The sequence below is a fragment of the Panthera tigris genome, chromosome E1 (assembly GCF_018350195.1).
Source record: "Panthera tigris isolate Pti1 chromosome E1, P.tigris_Pti1_mat1.1, whole genome shotgun sequence".
NCBI classification, from domain to species: domain Eukaryota; kingdom Metazoa; phylum Chordata; class Mammalia; order Carnivora; family Felidae; genus Panthera; species Panthera tigris.
Genome location: NC_056673.1, coordinates 37450824 through 37468830, shown reverse-complemented (window position 1 = coordinate 37468830; position 18007 = coordinate 37450824).

Below are 18007 nucleotides of genomic sequence, written 5' to 3'. Positions count from 1 at the left end.
ATGCCTCTCTGGCTCTCGGGCCCCCAGGTTGCCCTCTGCTTGTCCCCCAAAGGAACCTACCCCCACCGAAATTTTCATCTCCAAAGCAGGTGTAGGCCCATTCATTCAAGTCAAGAGATGTTTATCAAGCAAGCCACACCCAGTAAAACCCTGCTGTCAGGGCAGGGGCCGGATAAAAGATGCCCCGTCCTGCCATTCTCCCCTGGCAGCCCCTCAGGGGACCCGTGTTTGTCGCAATGCAGGGAGAAGAGGCCTTGGGCTGGGGTCTCAGCCCTGCAGGCTCCCAGCTGTGTGACACTGGGTGATTGAGGACCCGGTGGCCTGGACTGAGTGTAGAAGGCTAACAGATGACTTATACGGGCGATGACACCACCTAGGACATCACGAAGACGTGTTAAAATGTGTCGAGTGCCTCCTGTGTGCCAAGCTCTTTACCAACATTATTCCATTTACTCCCCATGACCACCCTGTAAGGGGGGCATTATTAGCCCCGCTATATAAATGAGGACACAAAGGTCAGAAAAGGTTAAGTAACTTGCTGAGGTCTGATGCCAAGCTGTTGCTCTACGAAGCAGGATCCCTCCGGGAGGAGCTAGGCCAGGTAGTCCCTTCCAGCTCCAGGATGGTAAATTCTGAGGTTCTGTGTGAGGGCTTCTAAATTCTTCCAGCAACTGGCCTGCAGTCCTGCTTCTGCCACGGGCCCCCGGACCCCTCCTGGCTGTCCCGAACCACTGCGCATCCTGCACACAGAAGGGCCCTGGCCCCTCTCCTCCCCGTCTCCATTCTGCCCTTCTAGGAAAGGAGGGGGGTGGAGAGGAGGAAAAGGGAGAAGAGGGAAACGCAGAGGGAAGGAAGAGAAGGAGAGGGGAGGGGTGAAGAAGGAGGGGAAGGGTAGCTCCCACCTCCCCCTGGAAGCTCTGGAAATCCCCGGCAGCTGCTCCCTCTCCTCTGTCTGGCTCTGAGCCAGCCCTGGGAGGGAGAGGGGAATTGGATGGAGAGAAAAGAGGGGCAGGGCTCCGACCGCAGGGGGCAAGCCCCTCAGTCCTGGCACCCACCCCACCTGGCAGTTCCAGCCCCTGTGAGAGATTCCAGGCATGCTCCCCTTTAAGAAACCTACATGCCAAAATCCACACATACCACACAGACACATTGGGGCGGTTCTTGCACTATAAAAGGATTCTTTGCTTTACAAGAGGGCTCAGCACATGGGAAACTTAAAATAGGAGCTTCCCCTGGTGAAAGAAGCTCCGATTTCAGAAGTACCCCATACAAACCGTGCTCCCGGCACATCCAGAAAGCTGGTGACGCCCATGGGGCCAGCAGGGCTGGGGCTGCCTTAAGACATTGCCATCAGCCTGGGCACCTCCCTGGTTGTGCTGATCACCAGAGTCCCTGTCTTGCGGGGGGGGGGGGGGGGGGGGGGGGCGGGTGTCTCACAGTCTAGCAGTCAGGCTGGCTGCTGTGCTGTTCAGCAGAGGTGTCCTAGGACACCTAGAAGGGACCTGGAAAGCCACCGCTCAGCACAGCTGGCAGGGATTTCACAGCAGCCCAGAGAGAGGACAGATATCCAAGACCTCCCAGTGTCCCTTTGATGGGGACGGGCAGGAGCCCAATGTCCTACTCTCCTCCAGCTCTCTCCTCCCTTCCATGGTGCCAGGGCACAGGGGAGCCAGGATCTCTCCTCTGGGGAAGGGGAAACAGCTGACCTCCCCGAAGACGTATAGGGAAGGCGGATGGGGGCAATTGGGAGCAATCTGGGCAGAGCAGCACTCCCGGTGAAATGCATTTAGGGTCCTCTAGGCAGAAAGTAGTGAGGGTCCCTAGCCCTACCCTTCCTTTTTTTTTTTTTTTTTAAATTGAGGCGACATTCACGTAACATAAAATTAACTATTTTAATGTAGGCAATTCAGTGGCATTTAGTACTGTCCCCCCACCCCCCACTTGTTTGCACTCAGAGTGGAGCAGAGGGTAGAGTCAGTAATGACAGCAACAGCAGATAATGACGAATGGAGTCCCCTTCCCCCTGCCAGGCCTGGTGCTGCCACCAGCCATTTAAATTAACAACCAAGATGCCAAACAGGCCTGGAGACTAGACTAGCCCACAACTCCGCCCCAAAGAGCACACGCAGCCCAGGAAAGATGCCCAGAGCACTTCATGCCTCCCCAGAACTTAGGATCATCGTCACACACACACCCCCCCCCCGCCCCCGCCACCAACTGCTCACCCTCTATCCCTCCTCCTGCCCCTCCTCATCACCGGCACAGACAACCCAAGAACCCCTCTGCCAGAGGCAGGGGGCCCATGCTCAGCCTGGAGGGGAGGGGTCTCAGAGCCCAGGTCCCCAGGCTACTGCGTTAGGCTGATCAACCCCAATGAGCCCAGGAGTGTGGCTGAACTCAGCAAGCCCAGGAACAGAAAACCCCACCACTCCAGACCCCACCCCAAGGCAAGACTATGAAGATTATGAAGGGAGTAAGACAGCTTCAGGAGCAGCCCCCTCACTCCTGCCCACGTCAGGCTGTGCCCTTCTTGGAGCGGGAGACTACAAGTCAGGATAGAGGCCCCCCTCGCTCACTTAAGGGGACTGGCCCCGCTTGTCCATTTGCTGAGCTCCCCGGAGGGGGTGAAGGAGCTCCAACCTGAGCGGGTCTTCACCCCTGCCCCCTTCCGATGGAGCCTGTGTAAAGGAAAAGACAGCCCCCAGGGCCTGGCTGGGGCTGCAGGTGTGCATTTGGGGCGCCTATAGAGAAACTGCCCAGCCCACCCCATCTTTTCACTGCCATGAAATGGTGACGGCAGCTGCTGCAGCTGCTGTAACTGGGAGGGGAGGGGGAGGCTGGCTGGGAGAAGCCCCTCGAGGTGCAGGTGGGGGAGGGAGGGGGTTGTATCTTGAGGTCTCGCTAGGGGGTCAGCGGTCGTTGTGGCCTTGGACAGCTACCTCGACCTCCTGTGCCTCCTTCATTCCGCCCAGCCTGCAGCCCCCTTAGGCCTAGGATCCTGGCAGGGCTGAGACCTCACCGAGTGGGGAAGGGGGCTTCTAAAGGCGGGTGCTCTCCTGGGTGGGGAGAGAGGCAGCGTGCGCGCCCTCTGTGCGCGCCTCCCTGTGTGTCAGCGTGTGTGCGTGTGCGTGTGTGTGTGTACCACCAGCTGTGTGTCACACCAGCCCCATCCCTCCCCCCAGAGCTCCGGCCCCGCTCGGAGCCCCAGCGCCCCAACCCCCCCTCCCCCTTGGCGCGCCCACCCTCGTCCCCTGCTTACGGCCCCCGCCCTCCCCTCCCAGACACGCACCCGCGTCCCGCGCCCGCCGACCTGCTCCATGCTGCTGCCCGCTACGCCGTCCTCGCCGCGCCAGCCCCGGGGGGCGCCGGGGGCGGCGGCCCCTCCATGCGCCCTGTCGCCCTGTCGGTGCGGCAACCCGGCGACCGCCCAGCGCGAGGAGCACCGGTTGTCAGCCGCCCAGACACCCCCCCCTACACCCCGCCCCGCCCCGCAGGCCCCGCCCCCTCCCCCTCCCACCCGCGGGTGGAGGCGCCGCGCTCACGCGCGCGCGCGCGCGCGCCCGGTCACACACCCACACACTCACAATCTCACACGCATAATGCACACCCACTCACACATCCAGGGCCGCATCCCTGCCAGCACCCCTTGTTCTGCCTGTCCTGGGGGCATTGTTAGCCCAGAGAGGACCATCCCTCCAAGGGAAGCCCCTCTCTTCGTTTCTGAGATTTATGAGTTAGAGGGGCCCCACCCCTCATCTTACAGGGGCCACAGAAAGGCTTGCTGGGGGTCACACAGCAGCTTGGTGACAGAGCTGACCCCGTGGCCCAAACCACTCGTCTCCCAGGCCGATGCCCCTCCTTGAGCAGGTCAGAGACGCCCACGGAGCCTGGAACACAGGAAGACACGGCAGCGGCCCCCACCCTGTGAGCAGGGGTCTGGATCCTGTGACCCTGTGAGCGCAGGAGATGGTCGGGAGGCGCCCCTCCCTGTTGCCAGGATCCAGCCTCTGCTCAAACGTGCTCTGAGGCCCTTGGCTGGGGGTGGGGAGCAGAGATGGAGATTCCTGTCGCCTACCGTGTGCCATGCCCCAGGCATATGCCAAGCAGGAGGAGGGGCTGAACCGTTTGCCCACTGCCGGACAAGGGTCATCTGCAGCCCCAGATGCCAGCCAGGCACCTGACTTGTGGCAATGGGGCCACTCACTCTGGTAAAGAGCCAAAGAGGTGGCAAAGAGACTGCCTCCCCCACTCCCCGTACCCCCCCTCCCCCCACCCCATCAGGGGTGGCTCCTGCCTGCCCACTGCCCCTGTGCCTTGCCCCTGACAGGGCAGGGCTGAACTGAGGGTGATATCACATGAGCAGGCATGTGAGAGGCAGGCATGCTGCCCAGGAGTGTGGAGTCCAGAGTGGACAGGGGTGGGAATTAACCTGCCCTGAGGTGGGGGAGAGTGTCGGTGGGTAGGGGCTGGCTGCCCAAACCCCCTGGGCCACTGCCCAGGCTGACAGGGAGGGGGTTTCACCACCTCTCACTGCACCCTGGCCTCTTTGTTAGGCACCAGAGGGTGAGGGGGCAGGGGGCGGGAAGCTGAGATGGGGAGAGTTAAGATCCTCAGTGGGCCCAGACAAAGGGGGCTTTATAGGCTGGGTGTGGGGGACATCTGGGGGGAGGGAGGCAGGAATGCAGGCCGGGGAGGCCCTGAGCTCATGGGCAGCCCATTTTAGGGCTGAGGTTGGACTCCCCCAGTGCCCCCCCACCCCCACCCCGTGCTCTGGCCTGTGGGGTATCTGTGGCTTTGCTCCTGGGACTACAGCCAGGCCTCCTGGCAGCCGCTCGTCCCCGGCCACCGGTCCTTTCAGTGGCCTCGAGGGCCCTGTCCGCAACCCAAGCGAGTGAGTGCCCTCTCGGCTGCCTGGGGAGGGGAGGGACAGTTTTGGGTGGGGTCACAAGGCTATGGGGTCAATGGGGCCCTTTGTCTCTTCAGACGGAGTCTGTCCTGGGCTAAAGAGACAAGCAGCTGAGAAGAGTGCCAGCAAGCAAGTCCCCCAGACCCTGACCCGGCCTCCCCCAGGTCGTGGTGGAGCTGGGCCCTGGGCCGTGAAGGCAGGCTCCGGTCTGCCCAGTCCGTTTCCCTGTGATTCTCTTTCAGGGCGGAAGCAGCCACTGAGAAGTGCAAACAAGCAGGGGGAGGTGGCGGCAAGGCAGCAGCCACCCACGATGGGCTTCTGGAACAGCTGCTGCTTGGCTAGACCTAAAGTCTGGGGTTGGGCTTCGCGCGGTTGAGAACTGTCTGTCCCCAAAGATGCTGCTCTGGCCCTGACAAATAGACTCCTACTAGTCAAAGTCACGGTGGCTCGATTGCTAAACCCCAAAGCTGGCTTATCAACACACCTGAGCACTGCAGGAAGCTCCGCAAGCAGGGTCCCTAAGAAGGACTGCAAGATCCAAGCGGGCAGCCCCCAGTCCTCCCTCTTCCCTGGCAGCCTGCATCCTGGACAAGCTCTTCGTTTCCTGTTGCTACGCCTCACAAGGGCCAGAATCATCAGCAACGGCATTTCCTCAGACGGGCAGCAGTGGGGGATGGGGGCAGGGCCCTGCCCAGGCCATTTGACATACGTCTTATAGAATCTCCTTCCTAAGATTAAAGCAGGACAGTAGTCTTGTCTCTTGATGAGTGTCTTGGGCAAAAACCTCCTTTTAGGGGCGCCTGGGTGGCTCAGTCAGTCAAGCCTCCGACACTTGGTCTTGACTCAGGTCATGATCTTGCAGTTCGTGGGTCTGAGCCCCGTGTAGGGCTCCGTGCTGACCGTGTGAAGCCTGCTTGGGATTCTCTCTTTCTCCCTCTCTCTCTGCCCCTCCCCACCCCACCCCTGCCCATGCTCATGCTCTCTGTCAAAAATAAACGAATAAAACTTAAAAAAAAAACAAAACCCATGTCTAGTTAGGGGGTAAAAAGACAATCCCAGTCTGGTCAGCATTTAATTTTCCAGCCATCTCTTCAAGAAGCTTTGAGTTCCGCTGGAGGGAGACGGACCAAGGTTCAGGTCCCACGTCTGCCATTTAGTGGCCGTGTGGTATCTCACCTGTCTGAGCTCTGGCTTCCTCCTCCGTAAGCCGAGAGTGATAATAGTACCATCTCACAGGGTTGATGAAAGATTGGGATGTGAGTATAACATTCTTGGTTCACGGACAGGCACATAAATCATCGATAAAAGCGAAGTACTTTCTCCAAAGAGCTGAATTAATTCATCTCATGTTAATTATTATTAGCTTTATCAGGTGACAGTTTCTAACCTTGTTCCCAAATTCGGAGAGACCGTACCCTGACTGCAACCAGGTGCTTCTTCTGAGGGTGGCACCTGCCTTCAACTGGGTGGGGAACAGACATGATGAGGGCAGTTTCCAGCCTGGTGGGGATTTCTGCGTTCCGCCCCAGCCTCCTTCCCTTTGCCTCGGGGGTCCCTGGGGAGCAGGAGAAGGTGGAAAGGGATCTGAGAGCCACGGGTGAGGCAGACAACTCCCAGGGTGGGGGTGCGGTGAGCCGGAGAAGGGAGGAAGGAGGATTACCCAGGAGGGAGTGGAAGGAGATGAGCAGGAAGGGGGGGGGGCGCGGACAGCGGGCCCCACTCCTCCACCTGCTGCTCTGTGAACAAAGCCAAGAATGATGCAATCCTGGCCTGGTTGCAGCTGAGGCTGCGAGGCCCTGAGAGGAAAAGTGGGTGTTGAGGGTGGGGAGGGCAGTGGGCAGCAGGGCGGATGCAGGGGGCCTGTGGACGCCCGACCCCGGATTCCCAGCCCCACGTGTAGCTCCTGGCCTCCTCCTGAAGCCCCTCACCCAAGCTCAGACCCCTCACCAAACAGTCACAGCTGCCTTTGAAGCGGGAGCCAGACATGATGCAAGTAGGACATCATTCCAGGCAGCCTCCTCCGAGGGGCTGGCACCTCTCATGGGGGAGGGAGATGACGAGACCCAGAGGCAGAGCTGGCTCAGAGGCCCCCTCCCCCGTTGGGCCCTCCGCGGGGTGGTCGGGGGTGCGCAGGCTGCGGCTCTCTGGTCCCTTCCCCTCATCCTGGAGACAAAGACGAAATCCTCTGGAGACAGTGGGGTGGCCAAGCTCAAGAGAATCCTGACCCAGGCTCTGCACACAGTAGCACACATAGAATTCAATAAAACCCAACGCAGACCCCGGGCCGGTCTGGGCCCCCAGTGCCAGAAGGCCTGGCACACTCCCCCCCACCCCCCCCAGGGCAGAATACCATTAGCAGTCATCAAGCCAGCAGGGCAGACTGGGGCCCGGGGCTGGTCTCCACCAGCTCCCCCCTCTGCCTAGGAGCCTAGAGAACAAAGGCTTCCCCCCTCTCCCTCCACTAGGAGAAAGGAGTCTTGTCCCACACACCAGGACCATGTGGAGGATGTGTCACAGGCCAGGGTCTCTGAGGGGACAGGGCGTTAAATGGGGGCAGCAGAAGAGAACCGGAGACGCTGAGTTCAGGAATATTCAATCCAGCCTCGCCCCACTGCGCCCGGCCAGGCAGGAGGGGATGGCATAGCCCAGAGGAGCCACTAGGTGGCAGAAAAAGCCCAACAACTCACCCGTTACACCTGTTCCCGCCACCCTCTCCCCCCTCCCCCGGCCAGCCTGACCCTCCAGCGACCTTCCCTCCCTCCTCCCTTCTTCCTCCAACCCACTCCTCACTGCAGCCTCCGGCGACAGCCCTGAAGTCTTATCACGTTTCCTTCTGCTTTACAGAAGGCAGAAAGCCCTCAGCCCTTCTCTTCAAAATGCCGCTAATAATGCATGCAACATCTCATTTACTCGCTCCTGAGGTAAGTAAAAACCCTCTCCCTCTTTTCGAGAGGAAACAGACTAAGAAAGCATAAATAGACCTCCAAGATCACATGACTAGCAAGTGGTGGAGCCCACATTCGAACCAGGTGGACAAATGCCGAGCAGGGTCCTCCCTAACAGTGTTCACAAGCGGGTGTAGGCAAGGACCTATCAGATGCATCGTGTCCACCATTCTAACCCCCCCCGCCCCCCCCATACCTGACCCCTTGAGATTCTAAGCGGGCCAGCGTTGGGGGGGGGGGTGTCTCAGTCTCAGGGTGAGTGTGAAGTTTAAAAAGTTTGCCTGAGTGATTCAGGCTCACAAACCCTTGCTCTGGCCGAGAAGCACCGCACCCCAGCTTCATGCTTCTGCTTCACACTCCACAACGGCCTTCTGGGTTCTCTCCTTATCCACCTTGCTTCCGGTGTGAATTTCCGTTCTGGTATGGTTGCCCCCCCATCTCCCCACCCCCCCCCCCGCCCCAGTTCAGGACCAAAGGTGATTCCAGCCCAGAGGACCTTCCCCTACTGCCACCTTCACTTCCGGCCTGGCTGTCTTTGACCCACTCCCTTGTTTGCAGCACACGTTCTTGTGGGCATCTCTGGGTGTGCTGGTACAGCCCTGGGCTGTGGGGGTGGGGGACAGAACAGAAGATGAACACGACGCAGCACCCACTGTCCAGATGCAATAAGAGTTCACGCTGAAAGCTGGGCCTGTGCTCACTTCTGCATATGACGTCCATTCAGAGAAATAGCCCTACATCCAGAAGAAAAGGGTATCTACTCCTATTGTTGTTTCCTTCACTGACACCAGGGCATGTGTGTGTGTGTGGGGGGGGTGGCAACTGCAGGGAAGGGGTGCCAGGAGATGACACCCAAGGTGCAGTGAAACTTCTGGAAATCTTGGGGCGCCTGGGTGGTTCAGTCGGTTAAACGTCCGACTTCGCCTCAGGTCATGATCTCATTGTTTGTGAGTTCGAGCCCTGCATCGGGCTCCATGCTGACAGCTCAGAGCCTGGAGCCTGCTTTGAATTCTGTGTCTCCTCCTCTCTCTGCCCCTCCCCGCCCTTGCACTCTCCGTCTCTCAAAAATAAAAAAACATTAAAAAGAAAGGAAGGAAGGAAGGAAGGAAGGAAGGAAGGAAGGAAGAAAGAAACTTCTAGAAATCTCCTTTAGCTCTACCAATGTCCCACACAGAATGGCTGCTACCAGACTGTCCCTCACATTTCAGACTTTCCAAACTACAGCCCCCCTGCCCTGAGGGTGCTCTCCACCAGCTCCCCACTCTGCCTGGGAACTGAGAGAACAAAGGCTCCCTCCCCATCTCCCTCCACTTGGAGAAAGGAGTCTTGTCCCACACACCAGGACTCAGCTGTGACCTGCTCACACTGATTTTTCCCTCCCAGTATAAACCTAGCTGGCGTCTTCTATTCCCCACCTGTCTTATCACCCCTGGATCTGCAGAATAAAGGCCTAGACACAAAACCAAGTTCTCAGAAGTGGGCAGGGAAAGCCAGGCTGTGACACCACATGGGATGAGACCAGAAGCCCAGGACATGAAGAAGGGTGCCTGAGCTGAGCTCTTTATTATTTTTTTAATGTTTATTTTTATTTCTGAGAGAGAGACAGAGTGTGAATGGGGGTGGGGCAGAGAGGGAGGGAGACACAGAATCTGAAACAGGCTCCAGGCTCTGAGCCATTAGCACAGAGCCCCATGCAGGGCTCAAACTCATGAAGCACAAGACCATGACCTGAGTGGAAGTCAGATGCTCAACCGATGAGCCACCCAGGCGCCCCTAGTTTTTACTTTGAGAGAAAGAGAGAGAGCTGGGAGATGCAGAGAGGTAGGGAGAGAGAAAATCCCAATGTAGAGCCCAACTCAGGGCTCGATACCGATACCATGAACCACGATATCATGACCTGAGCTGAAACCAAGAGTCAGATAAGCTTGACCAACCGAGCCCCCCCGGCACCCCTCAATGCAGGCTTTCTGTTGGCAGAAAATTCAGTGTGTGTGTGTGGGGGGGGGGGGGTTCAGTGCAATTTCTGGTCACTGGACAAAGCCTGCTGACCCTACATGGGGAACATCTTCCACCAAAGGGCAGCAACAGCTCTGGTGCTTTGCCAGCACTGACACCAGGAGGAAGGGGTCCACACCCCACCTTTGGACTATCCTGGGTTACAGTCATGTCACATAGTTCCCACTCTTACTTCAACCACCAAAACTCCAATCTCTTGAGAAAATTCCGAAGAAGCCCGACAGTTAACAAAGAGTCCCTATTTCATTACCAACAAGGTTTCCCGTGTGAACAGTGAAAATCCAGGTTCAAGGCTGGCTGACTGGGCAGGGGGCTGATCTCACCTTTTTCCTCAACCACCACCACCTTGGCACATCTACCCAACTGTGCCAGCCCCGGGAGCAGGGAGAAAGCTGAGCGGGACACAGGCTCCATCCCTCTCAGACCAGAGGTCACAGAGGAGCAAGCAGGCAGACACATGAACGAGTAACAGAGGACGGAGGACTTGGCCACAAGCGGCTGGCGAAAATTCCAGAGGCGACCCTGGAGCAAAACCTTGAAGGGTGAGTTTTCAAATGAAGAGGGTGACAGGTCAGGGTCCTCCGGCATGAGAGAAGCTGGAGTGGCAGGGGAAGGGATGCCAACATCTGGGGACTTCGAGTCTCGTGTCCTGACCAGAGCGCAGCCTGTGTGGCCGGGGGAGGAAAAACAACCTGGAATGTCAAGTTGAGGAGTTAAGATTTTCTTCTCTAGGATGAGCCACCGATGATTTTAAACTAAGGAAGGAACTTGAGCACCTTCTTTGGAAGGACTTTTCATTTTTTTTTTAAATTTTTTAAAATGTTTATTTATTTTTGAGAGAGGGAGAGACAGATTGCGAGTAGGGAAGGGGCAGAAAGAGAGGGAGACAGAGAATCCGAAGCAGGCTCCTGGCTCCGAGCTGTCAGCACAGAGCCTGACGTGGGGCTCGAACCCACGAACCGTGAGCTCATGACCTGAGCTGAAGTCAGATGCTCAACGGACTGAGCCACCCAGGCGCCCACGGAAGGACTTTTTAGAAGGACTGGAGAGGGGAGACAGCAGAAAGACCAGCTGGGAAGTCGCTGGACTTGCCCAGGTGAGAAAAGGGGGACGTATAAATTGGGGCATGACAATGGCGGCTAGAGCAGGATGAAGTCTGAAGTGGCAGCTTAAATGGGGATCAGCGCGTAGGATTAGCTTGATCAAAATTCATTCTGAAAATCTCTCGAGAAGGGGCTCCACTAAAGGCCAGCGGTAACTCAGCTAACGCCTCTTCAGAGCTGGAGTCAACACCTGTGCCTTTGGCTGGGCGCCAGATGAAAAGGGTTGGTCTCCAGAACCCACGTGGCACAAGAATCATCATGCACGAGATGCTCACGAGAGGCTGGAGAGAACCAAGACAGAAAATTCACTCTTCGCACCTCCTCCTCAGGGGACACACAACAAACAGAACGAGGAGGGGAATCCCCACACGGTCACCGCTTGCCGCGTGCTTGTACTTGAATTCTAGTCAGGCAGGTGCACAACGAGGCACCACTCACAGGTGAGATGGAACAGCCTTCGTGCCAGAAAGTGGTGGCCGGAGAGAACGGCCAGGGAACACAGGGGTGATGCAGGTGGGGTCAAGTTTTGGGGGTAAAGAGGATGGCAGGGGGTCATTTTTTATTTGGGGCTTACTATTACCAAAAGAATGCCTTTCCTGGGCTGTATCGCCCAAGTCGGAGGCTCTGTCTTTCCTAATAAGTCATTACTAATATCAACAATGCTGGTCGGAAATGAGGAAAACCTACGTCTCTCCTTTGAAGAAATGCACACTAACACTCTTAAAATTTTTTTTTTCAACGTTTTTTATTTATTTTTGGGACAGAGAGAGACAGAGCATGAACGGGGGAGGGGCAGAGAGAGAGGGAGACACAGAATCGGAAACAGGCTCCAGGCTCCGAGCCATCAGCCCAGAGTCTGACGCGGGGCTCGAACTCACGGACCGCGAGATCGTGACCTGGCTGAAGTCGGACGCTTAACCGACGGCGCCACCCAGGCGCCCCATTAACACTCTTGACTGATGGTGTTAGCAAAGATTCCTTATGATGGACAACTGTGTCCCAACGGCAGCCATTAGAGCATTTCAATTGCTGGTTCTGAGTTAAGCCTTTTCCCTTGTAGTGTTGTTCAATTCCGTCGCTTGGAGCACCTTTCCTTCCAAAAGGGCAGAAAACTTTAATGGGGATTTCATACTATCATAGAACGGCTGTCAGAACGGATACGCCGTTTCCTCCCCACACGACCCGTGACTGGCACGAGTGGGGATTCCCAGACTCCCCCGTGAGGCACTTCTAACCAGTCCTATGAAAACACAACTCCTCCAAACTGGGCTTCATCTCACATGCTTCCTGCTCTGAAGATGCAGAGAAATTGCAGAAAATTCCCCTCGATGTGCCAAGGTGGCACAGTGGCCCTCTGAGTGGGGGACTTGGGAGAGGGATTAGGAGGGAAAGTGAAGAGGAGAGTTTCGAGTGGCTCCAAGTACGCCTGGTTGTCCATCAGAGAAACATTCTGTTCCTTTTGTCTCCAAAGGGCGCAGCTCCAGAAGAGACTGGGCTGGAGAGGCGCGAGGGATGCAGGTTAAACTCTCGAGAAACCTTGACTGCCAGCCTGGGGGGGAAGACAGCGGGGAAGACCGCTAGGGGAAACATGCATCCTCCCTAGCGACAGTCCCGCACCACTGCTCACCAACCGGAAGGCCATGGGCGCTTGGCCCCAGAAAACGCCCTGGAATTCTCCTGCACTTGCCGGGGAAGGCGAAAGCAGCGTTGAGCAATGGCCACTGGTCTGGGGGAACTTTCCAACGTCTCTAATTCTGACCAGACCAGTTCCGGATGTGTGCGGCTTGGCTGACATCGTGGAGAAGCCCCGATGATCACCAGGGGTGGGTCGCGTGAGCCTGCGGGGCTGGTGGCGGTGAGGAGCCGTAGGAGAGGGCAGAAAGATTGACAAACACGAACCCAAATAACACGAAGTAATTTCTAAACATTTTTATTTCAAATCTCTTTTCACCCCTCCCCCGAAAGACATGGGTCAGTACAGCAATCATAAAAAGGAGATACAAACACAAGAGTCAAATGTCCCCCGCACTGACACTTACAAAAACTGGGAGTTGTACGTGGGGTTTCCAAACAGGACCTGCAGCAGAGCTACTAACATCCCTTTATGAGAGTCAAACATGCCTATTAATACAGTATATACAGACACCCCATTCTGGAACTGATCTACAGGGACATCCCAACACCCACCCATCTATCCCCAGAAAAATACCAAAACACACCCAAAGTGCATTTGTTTATATCAAAACATCTTTCCCTTTCCCCACCCCACCCGCCCCACAGACCCTCCCGCCCCGTTTAAGATTGGCCTGCAAGTCTATTTTAACCATTTAGTAATTTTTTATCGTTTATGAAAATAAATTATACAGCAACTATTTTAATAAATTAAGCACAAAAAGGGGAGGGGGGGGGAGAGAGGAGGAAAACTAAAGGGGAAGACAAAAGCCAGGCCACACTTTGGCTTGGAGGAGGGCAGGGTGGCAAACGGGACAGAGGCGGTTGCAGGGGGTGCGGCTCCCCTTCTGGGAAAGAACTGGCAACCACCCTGAGCCCAGAATGACACCCCTCTTCATTGAGTTTCTTAAAAACAACCAAAAAATGTACAGCAGTGGCTGTGCCACGGGCAGCACCAGCGTGGGCGCTCCGACGACCGGCCTGCCCACAGAGCGGTGCCTGGATTATGTTGTCCCTTGAAAAAGGTTCTGGGCCGAACGGTGAGGGGCAGGTCCCCGTTGAAGGGAGCACCAGGGATGGAGTAGCCAGACCAGCCTTCCTGCCCCACCCGAGCTGGGCGGGCGGTGTGTGATTATCCTGGGTTCTGAACAAGAGTGTCCTAGGTTTTCTTCACACTCTCTCTCCAGGAGCCAAGGCTGCAGTCCAGCTGCAACCAGACATTCGCATCTTCCATGGCTGGCTGCTTTTTACCTGCCCCTTCATGCCTCTTGGCACTTGGGAGGGAGCGGGGAGGGAGCAGCTCCAGGTACCCTCTAACCGAGATGAAATGAGCATGAAGGCAAGTCACAGACTCAGCATGCAGGACTGGCTTCCCAGAGGTAGATGGGGGTGGGAAGGGAGGAGAGAAGGGGTACAGAGGACAGGACGGACGGGAAGCAGGGAGCAACTGGGCCGGCACCTCCCAGGAAGGTCAAGAAGCGATGGAAAGGACAAAGACAGTATGGAATCTGTATGTAAAGAAAGGTCTTTCCCTGGCAGATTAGACAATCGGTATTTTAAATACACTTTACTCTGTTCTTCGAACTGAAGCACCTGAGTCCCCAGTGCCTCCGTCTCTATGGCCCAAACCCCACCTCACTCCTCCCAATGCTTTGCTCTCCGTCTTCTCAAGGCCTCCTGTCCTTTTGTGCTGAGCACGAGGGCTCCGATGGCAAAATGGGATAGGTCACGGGGACTGGCAGACTCGACTTTGCCTTCTTGAGTTTCTTTGAGGCCCACTAATCCTACAGCTATCACAGGGGGAGGGAGCCACGCTTTGCTTTCTTTCTTTTTTTTTTTCTTTTTCTTTTTTAATAAAAAAGATTTTACTCCCCAGGAGCAAATAAATCATTTTGAACTACTGATAAACACTGCTGCAGTGAAAAGAAAGATGGCTACATGTATGCAATAGCACAAATTCAGTGTAAGAACAGCTGTGTTGACAATTAGAGATAAAAATCATTTATCCATTCCCCCCTTTCCCACAAACCAAACCAAGAGGATTCCCATAGGGAAAATGTCTAACTCAGAAGCTCCTCCCTTAGGGACAGGGGGCATGTCATTCTCTTAAAAGTGGAAAACAAATGGCAGGTCTCCCCACGATGGAGATGCTCTCAACACCCCAACTGGTGGCAAGACCTCCGCAAATGAAGACACGCACACACACACACACACACACACACACACACACACACACACACGCAGACGCACGCTTTCAGACCTCCTTCCTGCAGCCATGGAGCTTTATCCCAACACCTAGTCCTCCAACGTCAGGGCCTGAGGCCAAGGAGGAGGCAGCAGTGCAGAAGGATGTAACTGGAGGGAAAAGTCCCATCCCCATTTCCTGCTGGGACCCGAGGGCTTCGAGCAGCCTGGCTCCCCTGAGGGCCTCGGCTGAGGGCACCCCAAGGCATCCAGCTCTCCTCCAGGCTCTCACGTTCAGATCTGCCAACACCAAGCACCATCCCTGCTCCCCCGATCTTCGTGGATGGGCACCGTGTGTCTGCAGCCGTCCCCACACCACTCCCATCCTTGGCAAGGGCCACCATGAGCCCCAGCGAAAGGAAGGACAAGGGGAGAGGAAACCTGGTGGCGAGCTCCCGCCCAGCCTCTCCTCTCAGGGGCCTGCACGCTGCCGTCCATGGCTCACGTTCAGTAGATCTAGGCGCCAGCTGGCCAACGGGCGAAGGCCGCCGTCAACGGTCCCAAACTCCCCGTCGCCCCCCACTTGCCTAGTCCTCACAGCAAAGCCCCACCCTCCTCACTCTGTGTTCCTGCCACAGCCCGCGAATTTCAAGTAACAGCAAATCGTAGCAGTAGTTGTCACTAGCTTACGGTGGTTCACACCTGTCCTGAGGAAGGTTGCAGTAGGCTGACCGCTAACAAGTAAGGCTCACACGAGCAAGGACCCATCCACAACTTAGAAATCAATGGTGGGTCCCTAGAGGTGAGAACCTTTTCCAGTTTGTGACTTTCAAACACAACAATCAAAGAGGAATGAGTTCCGTCTGTGGACCGCCTCTCAACGAGCACGACACAGAACTGGCAAAGGAGGGGTGGGCCCAGCCCGGAGAGCTGAGCGGAAGTGCTGGCGACAGGCCAGCCGCTCCTGCTCTCTCTCTGCTCTCTCACCAGGCCGGTCCCTCAGCCGGCTGCCCCACTCCCGCCTCTTCCTCCCCCTCATCTCCGGAGAGAGTCTGTCTCCCCTCTGTGCAACTCTGTCTCGCAGCCCACCCTGAGGAAGGACGAGGCTACAGCCTGGGCCGTGACTAGCGCACCAACAGATCATGGACACAGGTCTACGTTACCCTTTCCCAGCAGGAGAAAGAAGGACGGTGGTGAGGTTGGGTCATGCCTCTTCAGCTGAGGTTTGCTTCTAGACCTGACTGTCTGAATCCTCCAGCGGAAACCCCTGGTCCCGCAAAGGGTAGCACCCAGACTGTGCTGAGGGCAGTGAGGCCCCTGGTCGTGGGCAGGAGCCAGCTGACTTCCGGCTTTGGGTTCCACTTCACCATCACAAGCCCTCGGTACTCAGATCTGCCTGATGCTAGGAAGTTTCCATCTAAACTGAGAAAGGAGGGACTGACGCTGCTGCTCTGGATTGGGGCTGCACACACTACTCAGCACACAGCCTGCAGATTTCCGCTTCCAGCCTTCCATTCACGTGTTTCCTGTCTCACTGTCCTACCCTCGCCCAGGATCCAACGCCTCACCACCAAAGAGCTCTCCTAGACCACCTCGCCTACCCCGATCTTAACCATCTGAATTTCTTTAAAGACAGCCCTTGACTCTTCTGCCATGCTCTCCAATTGCTTCATGGATGGCAGTCACCTAAAAGATCCATTAGGCCAGACATCATGTCTTTCCCCTCTTGTGTTTTCCACAGTATCTAGCCCAGAGCCAGGCAAACACACTAAGAAAAAGAATTTTAAGTGATGGGTGGGTGAAATGGTATGTGTATGTGTGTGTGTGTGTGTGTGTGTGTGTGTGTGTGTGTGTGTGTATGTGTATGTATATATATATATATGTATATATATATATATATATATACATATATATATACATATATATATAAAAAGAATCCCAAAGAACTGCACATCAGCCACTCAAGGATCCCACTTGATTCCAGATATATGGTCTACTGTTGGGTGGCACTTTCTGCAAGATGGCAAGTTAATCTGCACCCCCAAGAGGCAAGACTCACAGACTAAGCCAATTTCTGGGATCACTATCTTAATTGGCGGGCAGTACCACCCAGAATTCAAGGAGAGAAGAGGTACCTCACAACAACACAAAGGTGGGCTGTGTTTACACTACAAGCTCATTCTGTGGGCCCCCTCTTTCCTTATGCTTACACACAGGTAACACTGCAAGTCTCCTCCCAATTCCACTACAAGGAGGAAGACTGGCCATTCCATGCAGGACATAAGGCAGAAGGCCAACACTTCTAGATGAGACAGTCCTATAAATTACCGAGACACTGGGGCCTCACCCCCAAACCATCAGGAAACCACAAACCTGACCATATTATTTTATCTCATGAGATGAGGCAGATATAAGCACAGGGGAACCAAAAAAGGCAGTCTAATGGAATATTACTACAAAAGAACAATAAAGACCCAAACAGCTTGATTTTCACATCTTAATAGCAAACCTCTCCCCAGAGTAACTCTATAGAAAAGCAAACTCATATCGTATGATTTGACAATGGCCCGCTTCAGAAAAAAAATCAAAGACCACTGAAAAGCGCTGGAGTCTTTCTCCCTCCTCCTCCACTTCTACCTGGAAGGTGGGCAACTCCCAAATCAGCATCTGACACACTGCCCCACGAAGGGGGGCCAACAGGATCTGACTCACGAAAATGCTTGGGCTGCTAGAAAAGACACAGGAAAATAAAAAAGCTCTTGCTACCTCCCGTCACGGAAGTGGGACAACAGCGATAAACCTAAAAACAGGAGATGTAATGCTCTCCTCCTCTCTGATCCAACGACGTTCCATTAAGGCTGAGACACTGGAGAGCTTCTTCTCGGAAGAGCACAAGTACAACAGCTTCGTTTCTCACCGTCCTCCATGTTCCCTCTCACTAGCTGACAGACATATGGAGGGAAGTACCACTGACTCCTAAGTCACGGGTACAGCCTGCCATTAAGAATCTGGAAGCATGCTCCATTAACTTCAGCAGCTCATGATGAGGGCTCTCAACTGCTCAGGTGATGAGAAAATCCATTGCCTTGACAGCTGGCAGAGGCAATAGGAACGATGTTGCCATGATCGGAGTGAAATGTACAGTCATCTCGAGGGGAGGGGTGGAGGGTGGCGGGTGGAGG